Source organism: Falco cherrug, chromosome 5 (assembly GCF_023634085.1).
Source record: "Falco cherrug isolate bFalChe1 chromosome 5, bFalChe1.pri, whole genome shotgun sequence".
Taxonomy (NCBI): domain Eukaryota; kingdom Metazoa; phylum Chordata; class Aves; order Falconiformes; family Falconidae; genus Falco; species Falco cherrug.
In genome coordinates this window covers 82379469-82402141 of record NC_073701.1, presented here as the reverse complement: position 1 = coordinate 82402141, position 22673 = coordinate 82379469, and the positions used below count along the sequence as shown (strand labels likewise).

Sequence of the window (22673 nt, the reverse complement as noted above, 5' to 3'; positions counted from 1 at the left end):
TACACAGGAACAATTAGTTCCTATTGAGTATGCAGAAGGTTCTTTACATGCCAGAAATGCCATGTGGCCAATGAAAACAGAGGGGGTTTCTGAGTCTGCATATTTTATTATATTAAACATGTTTTTTTCAATTCTGAAGATCACATTTGCTCAAGATGCAGGCCACCCTGAACTCTTATGCAATAGCATAAAGACATTTTTTGCCAGAGGAAAAATGAATCAGTGCTGTTTCATGTGTTAAATTTAGTCATACATATGCTGCCATATAAAACACTGTGACAATCAACATCACTTATGTTGTGATTGTTAAAGTGGAATCCAATTAACACTGCCAGTAATTTTAGCTATGGTCTTGCTACTGTAGTAAAAGTTCCCTGAAAAGTGAAATATTGCCTCAATCATGTGTAATCACCATAATTTTATCTTACGAATTTTGGATACCCATAGAAGATTACTTGAGCAGAATATTTATACACTTGAAGATTTTTCAGGTTTTGTAGATTAATTAAGTGCAGAAATATGTTGGAAGCTGACAAGTAAAATATTTCAGAGGAAAACTTAAATACTATTAATCGGCAATCAGCCACATATGCATTTTAGTTGTTTTTCCTAATGACATTCACTACTCACAACTAACATTGAATACAACCATACTCTGCAAAACAAGATAATCTTAATCTCTCTCTTCTAAAAGTCAGTGTCAGGTTTGTTGTTTGTTTCAGCCACAATAAGCAAGAGCCTGGGGAGAGCAGCATCTGCTTGGAACTTCGGCCACAGAAGTGAGGTCTGATGCTCAGAGACATGCTCTCCTCAGATTTTGTCAGTAAATGAAATCCCTGGATGGGGTATAACAATACAGCATCTGTTTTACAGGAATTACCCAACCCTTCATCCAGTCTGGTCTTTAAGGATTTTGATGGTGCTGCAGGATTCCATAAAGGCCATTTTCAGTTCGCAGTTAGAAGTGTTGTGCTTAAACAGTAGAAGTACTGCAGATCAGATGTGGACAGCCTTGAGTGGGACTTTGTACAGGGTATCGTGGCTCTCTGTCACTATCTGCTCATTGCCATTTGTTCTGATCCTCATGAGAAGGATTTTTCTGCTGAAAAGGAAAAGAAGATGTGGTGGGTTGACCTTGGATGGATGCCAGGTGCCTACCAAGCTCCTCTAGCACTCCCCTCCTCAGCAGAACAAGGGGGAGAAAATAAGATGGAAAACACTTGTGCGTCAAGATAAAGGCAGTTTAATGAAGCAATAGCAAAAGTCGTGTGCACACAGAAGTGAAGGAAAACAAAAGATGCTCTTCTCTAGTTCCCATCAGCAGGCAATGTTTGGCCACTTCCCGGGAAGCAGGGCTTCAGTGCGCACAGTGGTTGCTCCAGAAGACAAATGTTGTATATAACAAATGCCCCCCCTTCCTCCTCCTTTCTCTTTAGCTTTTATACCTGAGCAGACGTCATATGGTATGGAATATCCCACTGGTCACCTTGGGTCAGCTGTCCTGGCTGTGTCCCCTCCCAAGATCTTGCCCACCCCCAGCCTACTGGTGAAGGGGGGAGGGGGGGAATGTTGCCAAGACAGCCTGGGTGCTGTGTGAGCCCTGCTCAGCTATAGCCAAAACCCTGGTGTGGTGTCACCACCTTTCTGCCTACCGGTACAAGCACAGCACTACGGGGGCTGTTGTGGGGCTCAGCCAGACCTAATGCAGAAGGAAGGCAGGCTATCGGGTAACAGATGTGATTCCCACATTTTCTAAATACAGATAAGTAGATTGCGCCTGGGAAGCATTAATTAAATTCCTGTGGTAGGTGCCATGGTTTTACCAAGTGCTTTGTTCTCCATTTATTTATTTATTTGTTCTGAAGTTCCTAGTTAAGCCTCAAACACTTTTTCTACAATCCTCTTGTGTATAATTACATAGTAATAGATAATTCCAGAGCAAAATCCTGGTCCCATGGATTTCACTTACAAAAATTAGGTCAATTGCCTTTATTGTCAGAAAGACAAGTCAAAACAACCTGAGCTTCTGGCCTGCCTTTACATATGCTTTTAACATCTCAATATATATACTACTCTCTATCTTCGCTAGCATCGAGTGATGGCTGAAGGTAAGCCAAGTTTTGCTATTCAGGTGTAAGACCCAAGGGACACCTAGCAATCTGGTATGGACTCAGAATTGCACATCAGGGCTGCCAGAGTTCTTTGTCAGTGGATGCTTATGGAAGAAAATGTGAGAAAGTGGAGGCAAGAGATAAATTGCAGGATTTTCAATGGGATTTGCACCTCCTTATACTGGATTTGTTATCTAATACTTTGTATCCCCACAATAAAAACTTGTTCACGCAAGCTTTAGAGGATAAATGAGTTCCCAGAAGTGAAGGAGAGTAACAATACTGGTTATTTAAATGCACTTCTGCTTGATTTTTCTTTAAAAACTAGGGAATATAAAAAACTACCAGATTATTCACATATTCGTCAAGATTTTACCTATCTGATGATTACAAGGCTTGAATTTAAAAACAAGGGAAAAAAGAATCAGCATGATCTTTTTTTTTTTTTTTTCTTGACAGGCATTACAGAATAATTTCAAAATAAGACTTCCTGGTAGGAAGCCTACAGCAGTAATGTATTAGATAGAGAGATGTAGCATTCTAGATTGTTTCTGTGTCTGTTATTTATGGCTGTGATAGTTATACATGTACCATGCTATAGCTATAACACGCATCGTAAAATTGAACCATCCTTCTCAATAATAAGCAAATCAAAATCATATTAGGTTGTTATGGAAACGTATATACACAAACCCTCTCCCCCTAAAGATTACTATGTGCTTTATCTATTTTTTCTCCAAAATCAACATTTACTGGGGACATTAAAAGATTATGTCCCCATAATCCATGGCAAACAATTTTCCTGCAAGCCCCCTCTACTGTCAGATGCACTGTAATCCTTCTTTCACTCTAGCAGGCATAATCCTACTGCTACATCAGATACCAAAACACAGCTGCTGCTGCTGCTGCTAGGACACAACTGCCTTCCCCCACCATCCATGCCCAACACGAAGCAGCCTGCCTTCAGCTGTGGCGCAGGTTAATGCTGCAGCCCACGTCGTTGCGTATCTGTCAGCTGGAGCAGCTCCAAATGAAACAGATCAAGATGCTAAAAAAAAAAGTGGTTCTTTTTTGTTTTCATGAACCAGAGGTAGGTTTCTCTCTTATTACCATCCCAAGCTATCTGGTTTGTTCTTGTGCAGAGGAATCCATGTTTTACTGTACTATTTGTGTTTTGGATTTTCTTTTCTTGCTATAAATTACAGTAAAGAGTACATGATTGAAAACATGTGCCCTACTGTAATTTAATATGAGGGGTTTGTTGCCATTCAAAAACCACTTAAGGTGAATTCACTGTATTAGCAGGTCATCAAAACTCCCTACATTGCATTACCATCCAATATTCAGTTTTCTGTCTTGAGTTATTCTTTATTAAAATATGAAGTGAATTACTGCACAGCAGGAACCTTGCCAGGCAAAAAGTTATTAAATCAAGCGCAGGAGACATAGGTTTGGCTGAAAAACAGTACCAGTGGTTGCCTCATTTCTGCTCTGATTAGTGGCAAGACTTGTCAGAACACCTGCCTTACCTTCTCCTGTGACTCACAGCCCAAAATGCTCTCAGCTGCTCAGTAAGGATTTATAAAGACATCTGCTTTTCAAAGACATCTGACTTTCTCTTTTTTTTTCCGCTTGGGACCACCTGCAAGAGTCCTGTGCTGCATTAAATTTTACATACAGAAATGGCAGCCACCTTCAGTGCTGTCAAAAAGAATCAATTAAATATTCCACATCTGACTCAATACATGGCTAGAATCAAGGGTTTTCTTATTATTTAACTACTAGGAATTTTAGATGAGGATCCCATTAGTTTCTCTGCCTGCTAGATGTTCTGCCGCAAAAGAAAAATAGCATGGAGTGTTTTTCTTTCTCAGGAAAATCTGATTACATTATCCAGAACTTGACATAATTGAAACAATTTTCTCGAATCAGAACAACCATTTCTGTCCTTATATTGTAACTGTTCCTCTTGACTTTAGACATTGCAGGCTTGAAAGTGTCTCATGCTGTACTAGTGGGCCTTGTGAATACTGAAAACCAGTCATTCGGTATTGCTGGCGTGTATCTTGGACAACAAATGCTAACCATTAAGAGGGAAACCATGACCTGGGCAACAGTAGACTGACAGATGCAATGTGACAGCAGTAGGGGGATCTCTTTCTGTCCCTTGAAGTCAAAGCAGGTCCATCAGTGAGAAATCCATGTTAGGAAAGGGAGCAAAAAGGCACCAGAGGGGGTTTCTGAGACTGAGAGAGATGCAGCCAGGCTATGAAACCCTCTGCATCAAGCAGACATGGGAAGACTGCTGCAAAGAGCAGGGAGTGAACGTAGACTAGACTCAGAGATGATGGAAATAAAGAATCAAGTTTTGATCGTGGTTGGGCAGAGGTCTGTTCAGTGATAAATGGCATAAGAAGAGGACTAGGGATTGATTGTTCCCTTTCTCTTTCGGTATAGCAGCTAGGTGATACCAAGGCAACTGTGAAGAGGCAAGCTCAAAGCAATCAAAAGATTTTTTTTCTCATGTGGTGTAGTTAAGCTGTAAACCTCCTTGCTTAAGGATGTGGATGTTAAAAGTTTTTATTGACTCAAGGGAAGGCTTGATAGATTTCTGGAGAACAAATCATCTTCGTTAAAAAGAAAATAGAGAATATAGCTTAGAAAGTATCTGAGTCTTGTTAGAGATCAGAGAGTGCTTGGGGATCATATTGCATAGCTCCTCCTGCTCTTACAGTCTTTCCTAGGCATCCACTTTTGGTTAGTATCAGCAATAGGACACTGGATTTATCAGAACCTTTAGTCTGGTCTGAGCCACTGTCATCTTCTGAATATGAATGTCATGGACGTTTACCATGGATTTCAGAAAACAAGCAAGAAGCAGACTAAGGAAATTTAATTAATCTCAAACAATGGACTCACGCAAGGTTTGTCTGGTTGACATGCCGGCCATTTCAGAAAGCAGTTGAACTCAATATGGTTGAGCTGAATGAGTTGCCTTCTGAAATTGCTTCTGAAATGCCAACTTGTTCATGAACCATTAAAAAAAAATTACATCATGCAAGTGATACGAGGCTTATCTTGGCAGCTGTTGTTGGCTGTTGAAACAGGTTGAAAGTTAATTAGAAAGCTTAACTGGATTTGATAAATTGATGTTAATCCTCATGAAACATTGATACGTAAACAAAGTCTAGTACCAAGTCACGCAAGTGAAAGGGCAATTACACCCTGCCACTGCACACGCATTCTCAGCAACCACCTCTACTCAACAACCTCATTTCAGGCACTTGTCTCGGGTGCCCATGGGTTTTCAGGAGCACTGCTGATTACACGGGGCTGCTTTCCGATCTGAGATCCTCCCCAGAGACCATCACCTCTGACAGGAGAATGAGCCACACTTGCGTTCTTGACTAGTGTGGCATACTTGTATATAGCTGATGCCCATGTCACACTGCACAGAGCGCACCCCAAAGTCACAGAAAGGCAAAGCTGAGATGCTGCTGTACTACCACAGTGCTAAACCACCACCAGACAACACCAGGGAACCTGGGTACATGTTATCACGGTCCCCACAACTAGCCTCGTGCCATGGTTTGCACAGTCCATTCTGCTTTTTTCAGCAGCTTTCTCTGTCCACAAGGGAAGTGCAGAGCTGTCATGAATGAGCTATGGGTAGAGCACCTTGGGTTGCAGTGAGGTAAGGAGGGAGGAGAGCCTCCCTCACCAGACAAGCCTGGAGGAAAAGTGATCCCAACACCTTCCTCTGCATCAGGAGATGAAGTTCCTCAGAGGGAGTTTGCAGCAGCAGGGAGGTTAGCAGGTGTCCCCATCCACCGCCCCCAAAATCCCACCAGGTCCTTCCTCCAAAAACCTTAACAGTTCTGTCGTACTTGGCAGTAAACATGATCCTCGTTGGTATCATGTGCTGTCATGGAGCCTGACAATACTGCTTGTCACAACTGCCAGTACATTTTGTCACTGATCGTGTTTTTAGGAAAGAAGCTGGAACAGTCTCCTCTCCCACCCCTTCCCCCTCCTCCTGGATCAGAGACGCTGCGCCTGCTTCAAAGGTCATGAAAGAAGAGTCAGCCTTTCTGAAGGCTTGACCTAGATTTTTGCTAGTTTTAAAGGTCAAGACAGACCCTTTGACACTGGTATAAGACTGGAGCCATCTGATGTCCATACTGCTGCTGGGCTGCACTGCCTCGAGGCTGTGCAATTCAGGCACTAAATTTCATTTCAGTTTCCACTTGGTCTTCAAGATCAGCTGGGAATTGTAATAATTTAGCACACGTTGGAATGAGAAGGACCACATCTGAGAGGAAAGAATACAATCCCTTCACATCAGAGATAAAAGAAGCTCTTTTGAGTCACGGTTGTTGTCTTGGAAGCTAGAAATAGAAAGTCATCAGGAGGGGTTTTTTTATCCTGTTATCATAGGGGAGATTTGCTGAATGATCTGAAATGCTTCTCCTATGTGCTTTGGGACTCTGAGCCTGACTTTATCTAATACTCAGCTAGTCTCAGCATGCAATGCTGTGGATGAAATTTAGGTCTACAAAATTAATAATTATTCTAAATCATAAAACACATCTCTGCCAAAGGCAGCCACTCCAAAGGCAAAATGGGAGTCATGATGTTGTGGTTTAAGCCCTGCCAGGGACTAAGTACCATGCAACCACTCGCTCATCTCCCACCCTTCCCCCCTGTGGTGGGGCTAGGAGGAGAACTGGAAAAAGGTAAACGCCATGGATTGAGATAAGAACACTTCAACAATTGAAATAAAATATAATAATAATAACAATGATAACAATAATGATAACAACAAGAATTGTAATGAAAAGGGAGACAACAAAAAGAGAGAAATAATCCCCTCCTTGAAAAACTCCAAGTGATGCTCACCACCTGCTGACGGATGCGCAGCCAGTCCCCAAGCAATGATCAGTGGTTCCTGGCCAACTCCCCCCAGTTTATATACCGAGCGTACACATTCTGTGGTATGGAACATCCCTTTGGCTGGTTGGGGTCAGCTGCCCTGGCTCTGCTCCCTCCCGGCTTCTTGTGCACCAGCTCACTGGCACAGCATGGGAAACCTGGAGAGTCCTTGACTTGGAATAAACACTACTTAGCAACAACTAAAACATCAGTGTGTTGTTGTTATTCTCATACTAAATCCAAAACACAGCACTGTACCGGCTACTAGGAAGAAAATGAGCTGTATCTCAGCCAAAACCAGGACGTGATGTGCAATTTTTCACAAAAGCACCTCAATACAACTTGCTTTGTGTTAAAGTTGAGCGCTGATTCAGGCTGTGGCTCTGCTTCCCTTTGAGTTCACCTAGCAGATGAAAGATGCATAAGCATCTGGTAAATGCCTCCTGCTCTCACAGTTTGCCTTCTTCAATACTGTGACCCTGGCCCACGAGTGAGGTTTAGGTAATCTAGCAGAAATCAGTGGTCTTTCCAGCAAATTTTCTATATTAAGCTGTCACCTCTCCCATGCAGTGTTTATGAAATGAGTTTCTTTCCAGTGCCACATTTAAGCAGATTGGGCTGAAATACAATTTAAATCTTTCTTGTATATTTTTTCCCCCAAGACCCAATACTGTATAGTTTGCACAGATTTTATAGAGGGTGTCTTTACACAAAGGGGTTCAGACACCACCAAATGCCTCTCGGGCCCTGCAGAAGTCAGATTTTCAAGCAGCTATAGGATGGTGCTGATGCAGGTCCGGTCAGCTCTGCTACCAGGCATTCAGGCAAGAGCTCCATCAATTCCAAGCAGGGACAAAGCAAACCTGCACCCACCATCCAGACAGACCCGCTTTTAGCATTTTTTATCATCTTCCAAAAACCAGTTTTCCTGTTTGCTTTGTACAGGCACTTGGCTGCAGTGGCACTATGTACACTGTTGAGACAGGAATCTGCACTTTGTATGTGCTTCATTCTCAGTAAGGGATCATTTACAGCTGACTAAGGCCTGAAGATAAAACCGTAATACTATTAATATTTCAGAAGCGATCTGGTTTAAGTGCAGACACTATAAAATTACTGTCCAAACTGGCCAATACAGAGCTTTCGTATTCTGGGGAAAAAAAAGGGGAAAAAAAATTGAATACATTTCTTTTTCCCCTACTAAAATTCAGGATTTTCAGCAATTCTAAAGAAAATCCAGAGAGAGAGGGATCTGCAGCAAAACATGCCATTACATGTTTTAAAGACAGGCCATGAACACAACATGTGGATGGTACCAACAAAGGCTGTAACCTCAGGGTTATTCTGGGAAGGTAAATTCCCTACCTATGGTTTAGACCTTAGAAGTTTATTTGATGACTTTAACAAACCAACCTTTTCCAAGGTGCCTGTGAAGACAAAGCAATGCATAAATGCCACATGGCAGAAAAGGGGGTGGGCTGGTGAGAAGTCAGGATTACAAGAAAGATGCGGGGCCAGACTTGCGGGACACAAGGTCAGCAGGACCTGCTTCATCGGGTCACCAAGCACACATATCACCAGCCTGCATTTTAGAGAGTTCAAATCTGGCAAATTTAGTTGATTTTTGCATTTACTTTAAGTTGGATTCACCCATTTTTTAGGTTTTTTAGAACAATTGTTGTAATTACTGCCTTGTTTTCCTATCAGAAGTGTCTGAATTTCAGAGTTTAATACGCCGCAGCCTAGAAGGAAATCTGACCAAGATATAAACGATTTCTGATAATATCGATGCACACAAGAGTTTAAAAAGTTATTTATATGAAAATGTATAGTATCGCTAATCTAGGAGAGTTTTTTATTCTGGGATATATTCATAACGTGTATGTGACGCTGAAAATAGCTACATCCAAATTCCAGCCAAGTCCCACTAGATGGCACCCAGAGCCCCAGCAATTCTTGGTCACAGGCTGCAGCTATCAAACACATGCCTTGGGCTTCATAGTGTCCATGCTTCATTAAGATTTATAACAATTTTTTACCGAAAGCAAAGCAGTTTCGAACGCCCATTTATCATACCATGTCACGTGTGCATTTTTGATGGATAGTGATTTCCAGTTTTCTCAAACATCAATATGGTAAATAAATAATTCATATGTTGAAAGGGTATAGATCATCCCCTCACTTAACGAAAACTGACATTCGTTTTCAAGCGCACCCCTTGGATTCTTTGTATTATAAGCTTGTTTTATAATTGTGATATGAGGTAATATGGTAGCTTGAATAATAGAATAGTTTAACAGAGACGGGAGCAAACTTAAACAGAAGCAAAGGAAACACTGAGCACAGTTCTAAATGGCATTTTTCAAATCTGTCACTGTACTCAGCGTACCAGCTGCCAACGACCCAGCAAGGGGACTCTGCTCAGAATCCAGGTCCAGCATTTTTATCTGCAATCCACCCATATGCAGTCGCCAATGGAGATGATGTGACCTTGGAAGCTTTGATCTGACTCTCCACAGTTGCAGAGTTCCGATAAGCTGAAACTAAGGCACAGGCTCCGTTTTATCATCTTTTGATTTTCCCAAGCCAGAAGTTCATACATTTTTGCTCCTCTCTAGCATATTACTCCCCAGAATTTTGTTGACTTGATCCATGTAACTCATGCTGACTTTTCATCTGTTAAATAGTGAGAAACACTGACTATTTGGGGAAAATTTCACTAAACAGCCAGGGGCTAGTGTAAATAAAGGGTGATGGCAGACATTTGTCAATGCTCAGTTTTAAATTATTTTTTGAAAGATAAACTAGTGTGCAGAGAAACTTGTGAGTAACTAATAGGTGTGTCTGGGGAACATTACTTGCAGTTTAAAATGTCATGGGAATTCAGACCAGGAAAAAAAATTCCCTTAAACCAGATTGTGTGAGGAATGTTTGCTCCCCTACATGATTTCCTCCACATGATGGAAACCTGAGGCATTTCCTAAGATCCTAGCAAAGTCCCTGATGTTCTCATTGCCTTAGTCTCTCCTGCTCTGTTCCTCTGTATTTTTTATGCTTCTGGCTTATCATATGCAAATATTTGGTATTTGCTTGTTTTAGGAAGTGTTGTGCAGTTTCTGGTACAGTGCAGGTGTGTTGGCCATTTTTTTCTGGCCTTTCTGAATCTACTGTGATTGTTTGGGGACCTTTATGATTGCTGGTATTGAGTGATCACCTGCAGTTTCAAGGTACAAACTTTGAAGATTTTTTTAAGCCTCTGCTCCTATATAGATAATAATATAAATTATACTGCAACACTAGGAGCTGTTGTTGTTAATATTATTATTATTAACAATAATAATTTATCCCTTATAAATGACACTAAACTCTCTTTTGCTAAAAAATCACTACCCCTACATCCCCCAAAACTGGGTTGACTAAAATGTGACTCAAAGATCACCAGAACATCTTGACTGTGATGAGGGGAGGGATATAAAATTCATAGCATAGGACTTCTGACTTTGAAAAGTGACTTTATTTAAAAAGAAACTTCATCATTATATTATATATCTTGGCTTTATTCCCAGTAGGTATAAATGTGAAAGAGCTTATCACATTGATGCTCCAGTGGTGTAACTGAGCTCAGAATCCCCTTCCCAACAGGCAGAATCAGACCCATCAGGTCACAGGTGCCAAGCAGCCTCAGAAACCTCAGTCGTAGGCTCCTGAAGGGACAGAGGAGGTTGTGAGCAGAAGCGAGAGGACAAAAGTATGTGAATAAGGATTTAAACATGTACCCTCCAAGAAAACTATTATCTATGGAAAGAACCTGGATTCCAAAGTAGAGCTTTTGGTGGAAAAGCTAACTTAATCAAACCTCCTACCAGGTATCCAGCAGAAACTATATTAAATTATTTATGTTATGAAAGCAATTAGCATTACTGAAGTGAGAAAGTGACTTTCCTCTGGAAGGCGCGGCTGAAAATTATAGACCTACTACAGCAAATCTCACACTGAGCTGTGAATGTAGTGTCTATGAGGCTTTTAGTCTCTGAATCATGAAGTGTACGTTTTGGAGTACGGAGTGCAAAGGAGATAATTCTCAGCGCTTTGGATAAATGACACTTACTTCCCTCTAGCCGTAGAGGATGAATTAATCAGCTCTTTCTCTGTTGTATCTTTCTTGCAGAAGGAATTAACGACAAGTCCTTTAATTTTTAATTCAGTTCACGATAAGTAGAGCTACAATGCGTACTACAGATACAGCCATGCACATAACTGCAAGTATCACATCATTGGTGACAAGCACAGCATTCATAAAATGAGAATGACCCGTTTACACATAGCTCCCACATGACTGTAACATCTGCAGGAGGAAAAAGAAAAAAGAAAATGCAGAGTTCCCACGAGGCAAGGTAATTACAAGGAAAAGTCCTAAAATGTAATTTCACTACTTGCCCTGTAACATGCCAAACACCTGCCAGATCCACGATGCTGGATCCTGCAGGAGCTGAATCAACTCCGCGTTCTGGAGTATTCAGCGTGCTTCGGGACAGAACCTTGCTGATCCTGGTGCTCCATATGAGTAGACAAAATCGCTAGTGATTGCAGTCTCTGATGGGAAATATTGCCTTCCATTGTATCTAGATCTTATCACCTCAAGTAAGTATAATATGAGAATATGCAAGTGGATGTAATCAGCTTGGAATGTGCTTTGTGCAATTCTTGAACTGGATTTGCAGCACCAACCTTTCATTAAATTACATTACTGAAACCATAAAAACTGTCTGAATTTTAAAAAAAATTACATGTGCAATCGTATGAAAATCTTTAATCTTAATATTTCTTTTGGGAAAGCTTTTCTCTGTCAGTCTTCCACTCCCATAATTAAACTTTTGTACAACCATTCAAAGCAATTTCTATTACTGAGCTTGTATTAATAACTGAAAAGACCACAGACACAAATCAGACAAACCAAAAAGATTTTCCCAGATACCATGAGATACTGTTTCTGTTTCCTTGTATAATTCTTAAATCCTTCTCATAGCTTTTGCTAGAAAGTTGAGATTCCACTCTTACCCTCAAAGATGGAGGCTCCTGGTTTTATCAGGAAAACTAGCAAATGCTTATTTGAATCTTACCACTTTTATTACAAGCCACAAATATTACACACAGAGGCAAAGTCTCATCACTGTATTTTGGAGGACAGTAGTAGTGCAATCAGAGGTCAGCTAATGAAACTTTAGGGAATTTCTCCTTCTCCATGGCTTCCTACTCCCAGTCTCTATATACAATTAAGCTAACACCTAGGACCCATGTGCTGTTTATATCCATATTTTGTTACTGAATCAAATGCAATGTCATTAACGCCATGCTAAGGGCTAGCAGCTACTCCCAATAGTGTTTTATCTGTACTTTTCTATAACAAAGGTCTTTGCTGGTCATTAAGAAATCCTTCTGTGTTAGAATTTGGTGGAACTTTTCCCACTACTTTCAGCCAGACCAAGAAACTCTCCAGAATATTTTGTTTCCCTGTATATTTTAACAAAACTTTTGGTGAATCCATTGTTTTACTGAAGTGATAAAATTCCTTGTGATTAGGACATTAGCAAATGTGTTTGTTTATTTATTTTGTATATAGTAATTTTTTTTACAGGACCAGACTTTGATACATGACAGCAGCCAGTAAACACAGGCATCTGTTTCTTTTCTTTGTTGATGCTGAGTTTTCTTCTTATTTCTTTCTCTGCTCATATTTTTATATTTGGACATTTGTATCACTTGGAATGCTATTTACACTCCTGAGAAACAGTAGTTTCTACTTCTGTACCATCCAGTTCTCCCACTCAAGAAATAAGCAGCATATGTGTCCCTCCCTTCCTCTCCAGTTTTTACATGACTAAACAAGTCTGAACTTTTCATAATAAAGAGAAGTATTTAGAAGGAATACCATAACTTTGTGTATTATTATGCGAGCCAAGCTGGAAGACCTTCTTTCATGCTGAATTCGTTGCCTCAGTGCAAGGGAACAGTCTACAGTCTGGAGAAATGAGCTCAGTGAACAGGCAGCCATCTAGGCTAACCCCTAAAAAACCCCTTCCTTCTGAAATTTAGGTGCCTTAATCAGAGCACCACTAAAGAGCTTTAATCTGGCCTAGATTTATAGCTGCCTTCCAGAGTCACGAATGGAAAGGAGATGGTGGTGTCTTCATTATTCCTTCTCTGAGAGGGGATTCACACTCCCTTCCAGGACCTCAAATTCACATCTCACGGGTTGGACTGTGCGTGTTAGGAGCTGTCAGACGCAGTAGCCCATTCAAGGCAGGCTGCCACGGTCTGATGGCTCCATGTCCAGCCAGGAGCAAGGCTGAGCATGTGTGCCCGATAGGCACACGCACACAAGCATATACACATGGAAGCATATATACACGGAGAGAAAATGCAGCACTTCAGCAAGCACAGCACAAAAGGCCTGATCCTGTTCCCCTCTCTGGCTGAGCAGGATGAAAGCCCATTAGTGGAATATATGTAAATACATATGCATGTGAGAGTAGCTGCCCCTGGATCCCAGCCTCCCCTGCTGCTGGCACTGGGACATAGGCAGCCTTGGGACACTGCCCTGATCCTGTTATTGCTGGTACTCTGACTTGCACATACCTGTGCGCATGCACAAACACCCCTGGTACACACACCCATTGTGGGGATCAGGCACAGGGCACTGCAGACACAACAGCCTGTTTACACATTTTATCCCTTCTCCCCTCTGTTTTTCCACACTTGTTCACTCTACCTTACATTGCTCCCCTGCTCCTTCACGTTTATAGAAGATCCGTCTTAAATCACTTTGCACAGAAACCATTACTCACTAGGTTAAAGTGTAGTATCAGTCAAAGGGAGTATCAGTCAATGGTCTTGCTGTCACCCAAGAGAAACCTAGGTCTCTGGCAGCATGACATCCACCTAACAACAGAGAGCCGGGATTTAAACCCTGTGGTGCCATCAGACCTCTACAGGTAAGCAGGGCAGTCTCTGCTCTCATTAATGCTTTGTAAGTGGGTTAGAGCACAAACCAGAGGCCAGGTCTCCTTCCAGGTGCCTGAATCATCAGATCGCTGGCTCATTCTCACCACCCCCATCTGTCGCACCCACCGCTTTGATGAACCTACCATCTTCACCACATATGAGCTGCTGTATACAGAGCAAGTCTGGATGCTCTTCTGAGAGTTTAGGCTTGCAGCTTCCAACCCCCTTCAGCAGAAGAAGAGGCTGAGCCCAAATTCTTTCCTCTTGAATGCTAATCCTTGAACATCTGCACAAAAAGAGGAAAAGCAGCAATGCCAGCTCACTCTCCAGCCATGTATTTGGGAGAGATCTATCTAGTCATTATGACATGAATGACTACTGGGCTGAGTCCCCACCTGAGAAACACCATTTTACAAATCATTATGCAAATTAATGTGAAATAGTTACCGAGCTTTTGTAGATGCCAAAAATTACAAGGAAAAAAATTCAAATACCTGGGCAACGCTTTACATTGGAAACATGAATATCTGTGGAATTAAAGCATCTTGAGAGGTAGATAGCAATTTTTTAAGAGCTGGATTTGGGGTTTCTACCTACAATGGAAATTTGGAACAAAGTGACTGAGACAGCCTACCCTTCTGTACTTGTAAATCCTATCCGGCATCTACATCTATTGTGTGTCTACCTTGTAATCCTGATGGGTTCTCTGCACCTTGTCTTTTCAGTTTAAATATAAGCTGCTGAGCACATGCAGAAATGCTCTACTCCGAGCTGCCAGGCATGGGAGCTTTCACAGCCCAGCCCAGCACATGTGCAGACAAGCCTCCAAAGCGCGCAGATAAAAGCATGTGCACCCGGCATCTGTTCCAAGAGACAACCACAGCTTCAGAAGTGAGTGACGCAGCAAGTCATCACCTGAACAGGGACATCACCTATGTTTCCAGAATTTCAGCATAAGAAACTTGAATTTTTTTTTTTGTTTTACTTTACTACAAAAGAAATACATTCAACTCTTCCAACTATAATTCTCCCACCTTTTCTTCTTTAACCTTGCAATCTCATGCAAGAGCACACTCCAAATTGTATCAATTCCTTAGAAAAAATATAATAAGAATAGTCTTTTCTTACCCTGTTGATGTACAGATATGCTTTTTTTGGCTGTGGGGTTAACAAGCATGTGAAGAAAATATGTTTTATTTTGGATAGCAAATCAATATTTCTGTTACCAAAAGAAAAATATCTCAGTGTCTCCTTGGAAGGACTAAATGATCCTAGAAGTTCTAGTCCAATAGACTGACATTAAAAAAAAAATAATCCCCAACTAATGTGAGCACATTAACAGTTTATGTTATTTCTTCTACCAAAGTTCCCAGTTTTTTGCAGCCATTATTCAGCAAAAGCTTCCTCACAGCACTGTGAGAAAGACAAGCATTGCTTTCTCCACTTTCTATATAAATAAGCAAGCTCAAGGTAGGTTAAATGACACCAGGTAACACAAGAAAGCTTCAATCCCAAATTACGGCAGTTGCTGCACCACTAGAAGAAAGGGCTGATAACAGAAAACCCCAGTGCTAATTTATCGTCAAAATGTATGAAATAACCTGTGTATGGATTCACCGTTAACATAAAGAACTAGCATTCCTCCTACAGACAGCAAGCTTATTTACTTAACCTGGGGTTCATTTGTCATGCATTTTTAAGAAAGAGAAGGCAGAGAAGACGAACTTTCCTCTTTCCCATTAACCAAGCTCTCCTAAGGCAGATATGATGTGTAGTGTCACAGCCGTGCCTAAGTGTTCTGCACTGAGGCAAGAGTATTTCACCTGCAGTTTTACAAGCTACTAGTAATTGATTGGAGGTTCTCACTGAAAATGTGATGTAAAAGGTGTCAGCTCAGGCTTCAGGCTAGGTTAATAAGAGAAAAAATGTTTTTGCTGGCAAATGCCAGGGAGGGAGCAAGCACCCTGGCCATCACCTGCCTCGGCTGACATGCAGTAACTTATTAAGGTTCAGAAACCCACTAGTGTGCCTGAACCATTAGAGACAAAACAACGTATCACCCTAATTAAAATGCAGCTCTGGAAGCTGCCCTTCAGGAGTAATGGTACGTGCGATGCTGGCTCGATTCTGTTTCAAACAGAAGGGATAGTGATTATGCAGAGTCATGAGTTCACTTTATAAATGAAGGAATAACATTATGATGGAGCTCTTGGAAACAGAGCAGCAGATGCAAAGCTTTCCTTGTAGGATGAGAGGTGATATATTAGTGCTGAATAAAAGCTTGTTGAGTACTAAAAGGGTTTATTTTTATTGGGCATTTTTTATGCCTTTTTCCTCCATTAAGCTGTGTCTACTATAAAGTATTAGAAGAACTTACATTACTTTTATTTTGTAATTGTGTTTTTCTTCAGGAAATAAACATCAGCATTGTGTTGGCAGCAAGTGAGTCACCTCCATTCCACCCAGTTTCGGGACTGCTCCAAGGCAGTGGTGCAGGTGGGCAGTGGGTAGGGTGCAGGGCTGCCAGGAGGAAGGGGAGAAGGGAGGAGTGTCACAGCCTGGGAGCCACCTTGCCGGGGAAGAGCCTTGGGAAGCCAGGCTACCTAATGCTCTTGGTGCTGTCAGCAGGAGGCCATGAGCTGGCTGTTGTTGCAGGACAAGCGGCTCTGACATGCTGTAATCACCCTTCAGTCGCTCCATACCCCCCAGATGTTGCAGGGGCTGCCAGCCCAGCTGCCCTGGGCTCTTCCCTCCGCTATTATCTGTCCCACCCTCTGGCCTTCTGCACCGTGTTTGGGGAAGGAACGGCCGTTTGAGGTGGCAAAATTGAGCTTACTTGGACTGCAGAGTAGCCCAGCTTGAATGTGCATAATTCTCCATGCCCTGATCCTTCCTCTCAGCTGCTGTGACTGTGTCACCCTGAGTCACAAACATTACTACACTGAGCTAGTAATCCGGATGAAAGAGGGATTCAGTCTCCCCTGCATTTAGCTTTGATTTCTAGAAAGTGAAAGAAACTTTATTTTGGAGCATGCTATAAATAAGTACCTAAGAAACCAGAGGGCAACAGCAAACACTACGGTGACGGAGAAACAACATGAAATGGAGACGTTATTTCTCCCATATAAATCTACAGAAATTGTCCTATGTAAGCTGGAGGGCATCAGGCAGCTTTGGGGAAGCAGAACATGTTGAGGAATTGCAGCCTTACAACTGAAAAGCAATCCTGAAGCAGTCTTACGCTGCATAGCACCACCTTTTTGCCTTCCATGTTAGCAGGATGAGTGCTAGAGAGGGAAGTGCAAGCAGGCTGCATCCTGGGGTGATCCTCAGGGAATTATACAGCCAGCAGTAGGCAGGGGCCCAAGAAATCCATCACAAGCACTTTGCAATACCTCCTTGTTCAGCCTACAGTTTTTCTTCTTTTGAGGGATTTGCTACCTCTGGAGGTGATGCTTTGCTCTGTAGCAGTGATCTTTTAAAGTAGAGTGTTATTGCAGAGTTCAATAGTCATTTATCCAAAGGTTTCTGACAGCAATCTGCCTCATTCAGTGCTTGGGCTCTAACTGATAAACAACATAATCTAAAATCCCAGAAACAGACTAAAACCAGCAGCTGATGAAACTTCATCCTCCTGAGGCAAAAATTAACATGATTAGCCACTGCCTTGCTCCATTCATCTTTTTCCCCTTCCCTGTTGACTAATATACTGCTGAGAAGGTATCATTAGCATTCACAAGCAAAATGCAAGAAGGTGAACATCCTGTAATGCATTTCAGAAGCATCCTTGAACTAGAGGCATGAAGATGCAGATAAGACTCTGAAGTGCACTCTGAATTTAAAGGGACACTTTTAAAATCATCTGTGTTCATGGCTAATATTGTGTAGACAATTCACTAGGAGGGAAACAGCCCAAAGAAATGTCTCATATGTGGAAATCAGCAGAAAACCAGCCGCAGAAACAAGGAAAGAACAGTCCTGTGAAGGCAATTGCCTTCCATTTCAAAACCTCTGCCTGCTCTCCCTTGCACAAGGAATTATTTTTAATTCAGACTAGGGGCAGCAAAAACAGTGGCAGCCTAAGAATGTTTCCTAATGAAAGGGGAAGACCAGACATCAAGTACTACAGCATTTAACTTAAATCCAGAGATCAACCTCTCCTGACAGTAATCAAGTAATCGAGTCTTCAATAAGGTCACGCTGCCTAAAATGACAACGTTCTTTGCAAATAACTATCTGTGGTGCTGACCACAATTATTCCTTGTCCATATTTGCAGCTAGTTTTGTGTCCAGCACCCACTTGCACACTGTGAACTTTGGCAAAAGATACTTTGTGTGTGTAGATCAGGCTGTGTGCAGGCCAGGCGTTTCTGGGTGGTGTGTAGATCTTGTCAACAGTTTTCAAAAGGACATTCAGTAAGAGCAAGCAATTGCCAGAAGTAGGGAATTATTAGTATGTCAGCCAGACCACTCTGGAAAAGCAGGTTTCCAAAACAAATCTAAACTAATTTGCAGCATTAGGACATGGCTTTGCCCTAAGCAATGTTTGGAGCAGCCAGTCTGTTCCTTCTGGAGAATGCATAAGCCAGCATTCTTCCCTGGGAAAAGACAAAAACGTGACGCCCCACTCAGCTCTTCCTGCAAGGCAGCCACATCCCCAGGTCTCTGTTTGCCTACAAGACACAGAGATGCCTTGTCTGGGAAGTGTCACCATAAAGAGCCAGATAGATTAGCTCACGGTTTTGCCACCACTAGTCTCATGGCAGCTGGCAGAGACTGTTATTTATGGCCGTCTTCAAAATACCTATTTAGAAAGACATCTTCCGCCTTTGCGCAACCACTCGCATAAATGCCCTGAGTGAGAGGGGGATTGCTCAGAGCTTTGGAAGGCGTTTTCAGCTGGGCACTCCGTACAGCCCAGCAGTAGGTTCATTCTTCTCTGACTTTTGCCACGAGTCTCCCATGATCAAATGGGTAATTGAGCCTGACCCTCTGTCCTAGAGACGATTTTGTCTGGATACAGCCCCCTATTCCCCTCCAGCTCACACCCCTTTGATGCACTGCAGAATTATTATTGCGAAAATATCTTTTCTGAAATTGAATCTCTTTGAGTACTGAGAGCCAAATTTTGCAAAGGGAAGGCAAATGAGAACATTTTAGCAGGTAATAAATGGATGATCGAGCTCATGGTTCTTCTCAGAAGGGATCCTTGGCTTGTGGTCAAATAATTTTAAATACTAATCTGCTAAAAATAATATGGTGTCGTGCATTTCAGTGACAGGATTGTTATTGTACAGATAATACTTTAGGCTGCATGAGAGAATGTGGTTTAGTAGGTCATACCCTTGAGGGATACTTTTAACAGGAAATAATTTTTATAAAACTAAGAATGAGTTAGTAAGATACTGATTCCTCATGCTTTTCTGCAATGAGTACACCCAAAGGCACACTGACATCAGCTGGTAATTTTTTATTCTGCGAGCATAATTTTGCAGCGTGCTTAAGCCTAAATTAGTTCACGGCATCTTTTTACACTTCACTTTTTTGTAGGCATTAGCTGTGTGACTAACTCTGGTGTTCCACAGAGAGGAATGTGCCTCATGCCATAGGTCTCCATTGCAGCATCTAGACTCTGTAGGAGTATCCTGATGACCAGTGGATCAGCTGGTTCCGCTCCAGAAAAAGAGCGGATTTGTAATTAAGCATAGAAGTGCCATACATGAGAATTACCCAAGGCTGAAAATGACAAAAGCACCATTAGCCCTGAAGGCTAAAGCTCAGAGGAGGAGGAGAGCACTCTCTGATGCCATCTACAGAGGACGCACAGGAGGGGATGAAATGGGCAGGCAGCTTCTGCTTGGTTTTAGGCCAGGCCAAGCAGCATGGGGTGAGGCCAGAAATCCTTCCAATTCCTGGTGTAAAGCTAGTAAGCCCTCTTGTCTGACCCAGCCTCATCTGACTGGCAACCTGTAGTCAAATCTGGCACACAGGACACTTCCATCTGGTCTCTTTCCTGGATGACACTGGATAGTTATTCAAGTATGAATGACACTTGAGGAGACAAATACCTCCTCCAGAGGCTGTGAATGAGCTGCCAGAGCACTGTCACAGTCTCCAGCAGGTGGGACAGGGCAGACCTTCCCCCTCACTGCCTACAGCAACGGCAGATCTCCCTGAGACAGGCATGGGGTGCAGCTGATACTGCTCTCAGTGGCAAGAAGTTGAGGTAGCAACAACTTCCAGAAGGTGAGAGTCGCCAGTGGATAAAGAAAAGAATGACAAAAAAAGGGGAGTCTTTGAAACATCCAAGCAAACACACCACCTTATCCAAACTCAGTTCAGGGATGCTGGCCAGGACAAGGTTTGAGATGCCTTCTCAAGCAGAAGGATATCCCTGGTGCTCAGACATTTCTCAAGCGTCCTCACAGAGCTGAAACCTAGGCTTTGGTCTGAGGACTGGCCTTCTCCTTTGTCTGGACTCCGCTGACCAGAAACCAGCCTGACCCTGGCTGTGGAACACCATCCTGTCTCAGCCAGGCATTGCCTGGAGAAATGGACAGCAGAAACAGGGAAAGCACCACTCCAAGGTATCTACCCTACCTGGGGTAGACAAGAGAGCCTCTATACTGAGCAGGCAGAGCACAGAGGCAGTACGACATGGACAGGTAAATCATAAGGTAGAAACACGGTGATGCTGCTGGCAATGCTGCAGCTACAGGGGACAGTACCAAGCCACAAGCATCTCCAAGGCTCCTTTAGAGAAAGCAGGCAGCTGGAAATGGGTTTGCCTGAAAAACAGCCTTGGGCCCAGAAACTTCACTGACCACTGACAGCCATCTGAGGGCAAAAGGAACAAGAACTCAAGAGTGGAAGGATCCCTCGCTGGGTGGGCTGTGTAATGCACTATGCACATATGCTAACTGCTCAACTCTTCCTAAGCTTTCCTCAGGTAATGAAGGTTTCCCTGTCCCCTTAGCAAAGCTTTCAGTGCCTGTCAGTGACAATGTGCTTTCCATTGTGGCTGCTTAGGGAGGCACTTGGCTTTCTCAGTTTTCAGGGTGAAGCTTGGTTCAGTTTTATGTCATAAGTTTACTGAGGCTTTGAATCCTGCCCTCATGTCTGGGTTTCAAAGTCCATGGCTGCTTCAGAATAGCATGAGGTAACATTTACTGGCAAGAAAAGTTATTTGTATACTTAAACCCTTGTGTTCTTCTCCACACTCCTGGTTTTAATTTAGAATATTAGTCAATGTCGTGGTTTGAACCCAGCTGGCAACTAAGCCCCACACAGCTGCTTACTCCCTCCCCCCACAGTAATGGCTCCTGCTAGATATATATGTGTATATGAATTACTATATAACATGCAACTCAAATCATGGGTTACAACAATTTAAAGGTACATCCACTGCAGTCTCCATCCTTGGTCCCTTTGGACCAGCCAGTAGGATTTAACATTGTGATGGACTCCTCCCCTTGCCCCTGCTCTGGCTTGGCCTTACCCACAGCCTGCAGTCCCTTAGGGTTGTACCTGCTCCAAGTGGAGCCTCATCTATGAGCTGCAGTCTCTCCAGGGGTATACCTGCTGTGGCATAAACTTATGCACAGCCACAGCTGCTTTGAGGTTCTCCTCTTCCAATGTGGCCTTCTCCATGGGCTGTGACCACAGACCTGCTCCAGCATGGCCTTACCTACAACCACAATCCCTTTAGAAGAAAATCAGCTCCAGCATGGCCTTACCCCCGGCTGCAAGCCTTACAGGGGTGTACCTGCTTGGTCAGGGGCTTATCTACAGTCACACACTTGGAAGTGTTCCCGTACAATCTCATGCACAGACATGCTTCAAGCTGTACCTGATGTAGCATGGAGTTACCCACAGACGCTTCGAGGTGTAACTTCTCCAGTGTGGACTTGTCCTTAGGCCATAATCTCTTCAGAGGCATACCCACTGTGACACAGACATAACCATGGCCACAGACGCTTCCATATATACCTGTAGAGGAATGAAGCTGGGTTAGTTATCATTGATAATATACAACTGTGGGCTGGCTTCAGGGGCGGTGGGTTGGCCGATGTAGATAAGGTGCAGCTGTGGCTGGTTCTGTTAAGGGGTTGAGAGCCGATGAAGAGAGAGTAGCTGAGGAAGACGTGGAGAGAGGAAGAAGCAAGAGAAGAGAAAACACATGCTCTGGATGAGATGAGGAGAAGGCAGCAGAGGGACTGTATGAAGAGTATGCTGGTATGAGGAGGTGAAAGACCTTGTTGCACCTTGATAGTTTGGAAAGTGCTGCGATATATACCTGCTCTGACATGGAATTATTCACAGCCACAGATGCTTTGAGGTACCCTGCTCCCACATGGACACGTCCACAAGTCACAGTCCCTTCAACTTTAGTTCACACTGAAGTTCTATCCTGTCCAGTACAGCAGCACAGAAACAGCAGCCATGCCCTGGCCACCTGCCAGCCCAGGCACATCGCCCTTGCTGTTATTGGAATGTTCTCGGGCACAGCACAGTGAGGTGATAAGCAGTGCAGTGGTACAGCAAGCAGCAAAAGCAAAAAGCAGCCGCTAATGAGCACTAGACTCTAATAGGCAGTAAGGCAAGCACAGAAACCTGCTGATTAATAGC

General features: G+C 42.9%; 1 long non-coding RNA gene across 1 annotated transcript; it reads right to left on the bottom strand.

Annotated features, from left to right (window-relative positions):
* Positions 1 to 882: 882 nt before the first annotated feature.
* LOC129736291 (uncharacterized) lies at positions 883 to 22442 on the bottom strand. Its single transcript, XR_008732663.1, has 3 exons — positions 22342 to 22442; positions 21895 to 22034; positions 883 to 1102 (listed from the first exon to the last, which is right to left on the bottom strand). It is a non-coding gene; the product is annotated as an uncharacterized LOC129736291 (long non-coding RNA).
* Between the last annotated feature and the right edge of the window lie 231 nt (positions 22443 to 22673).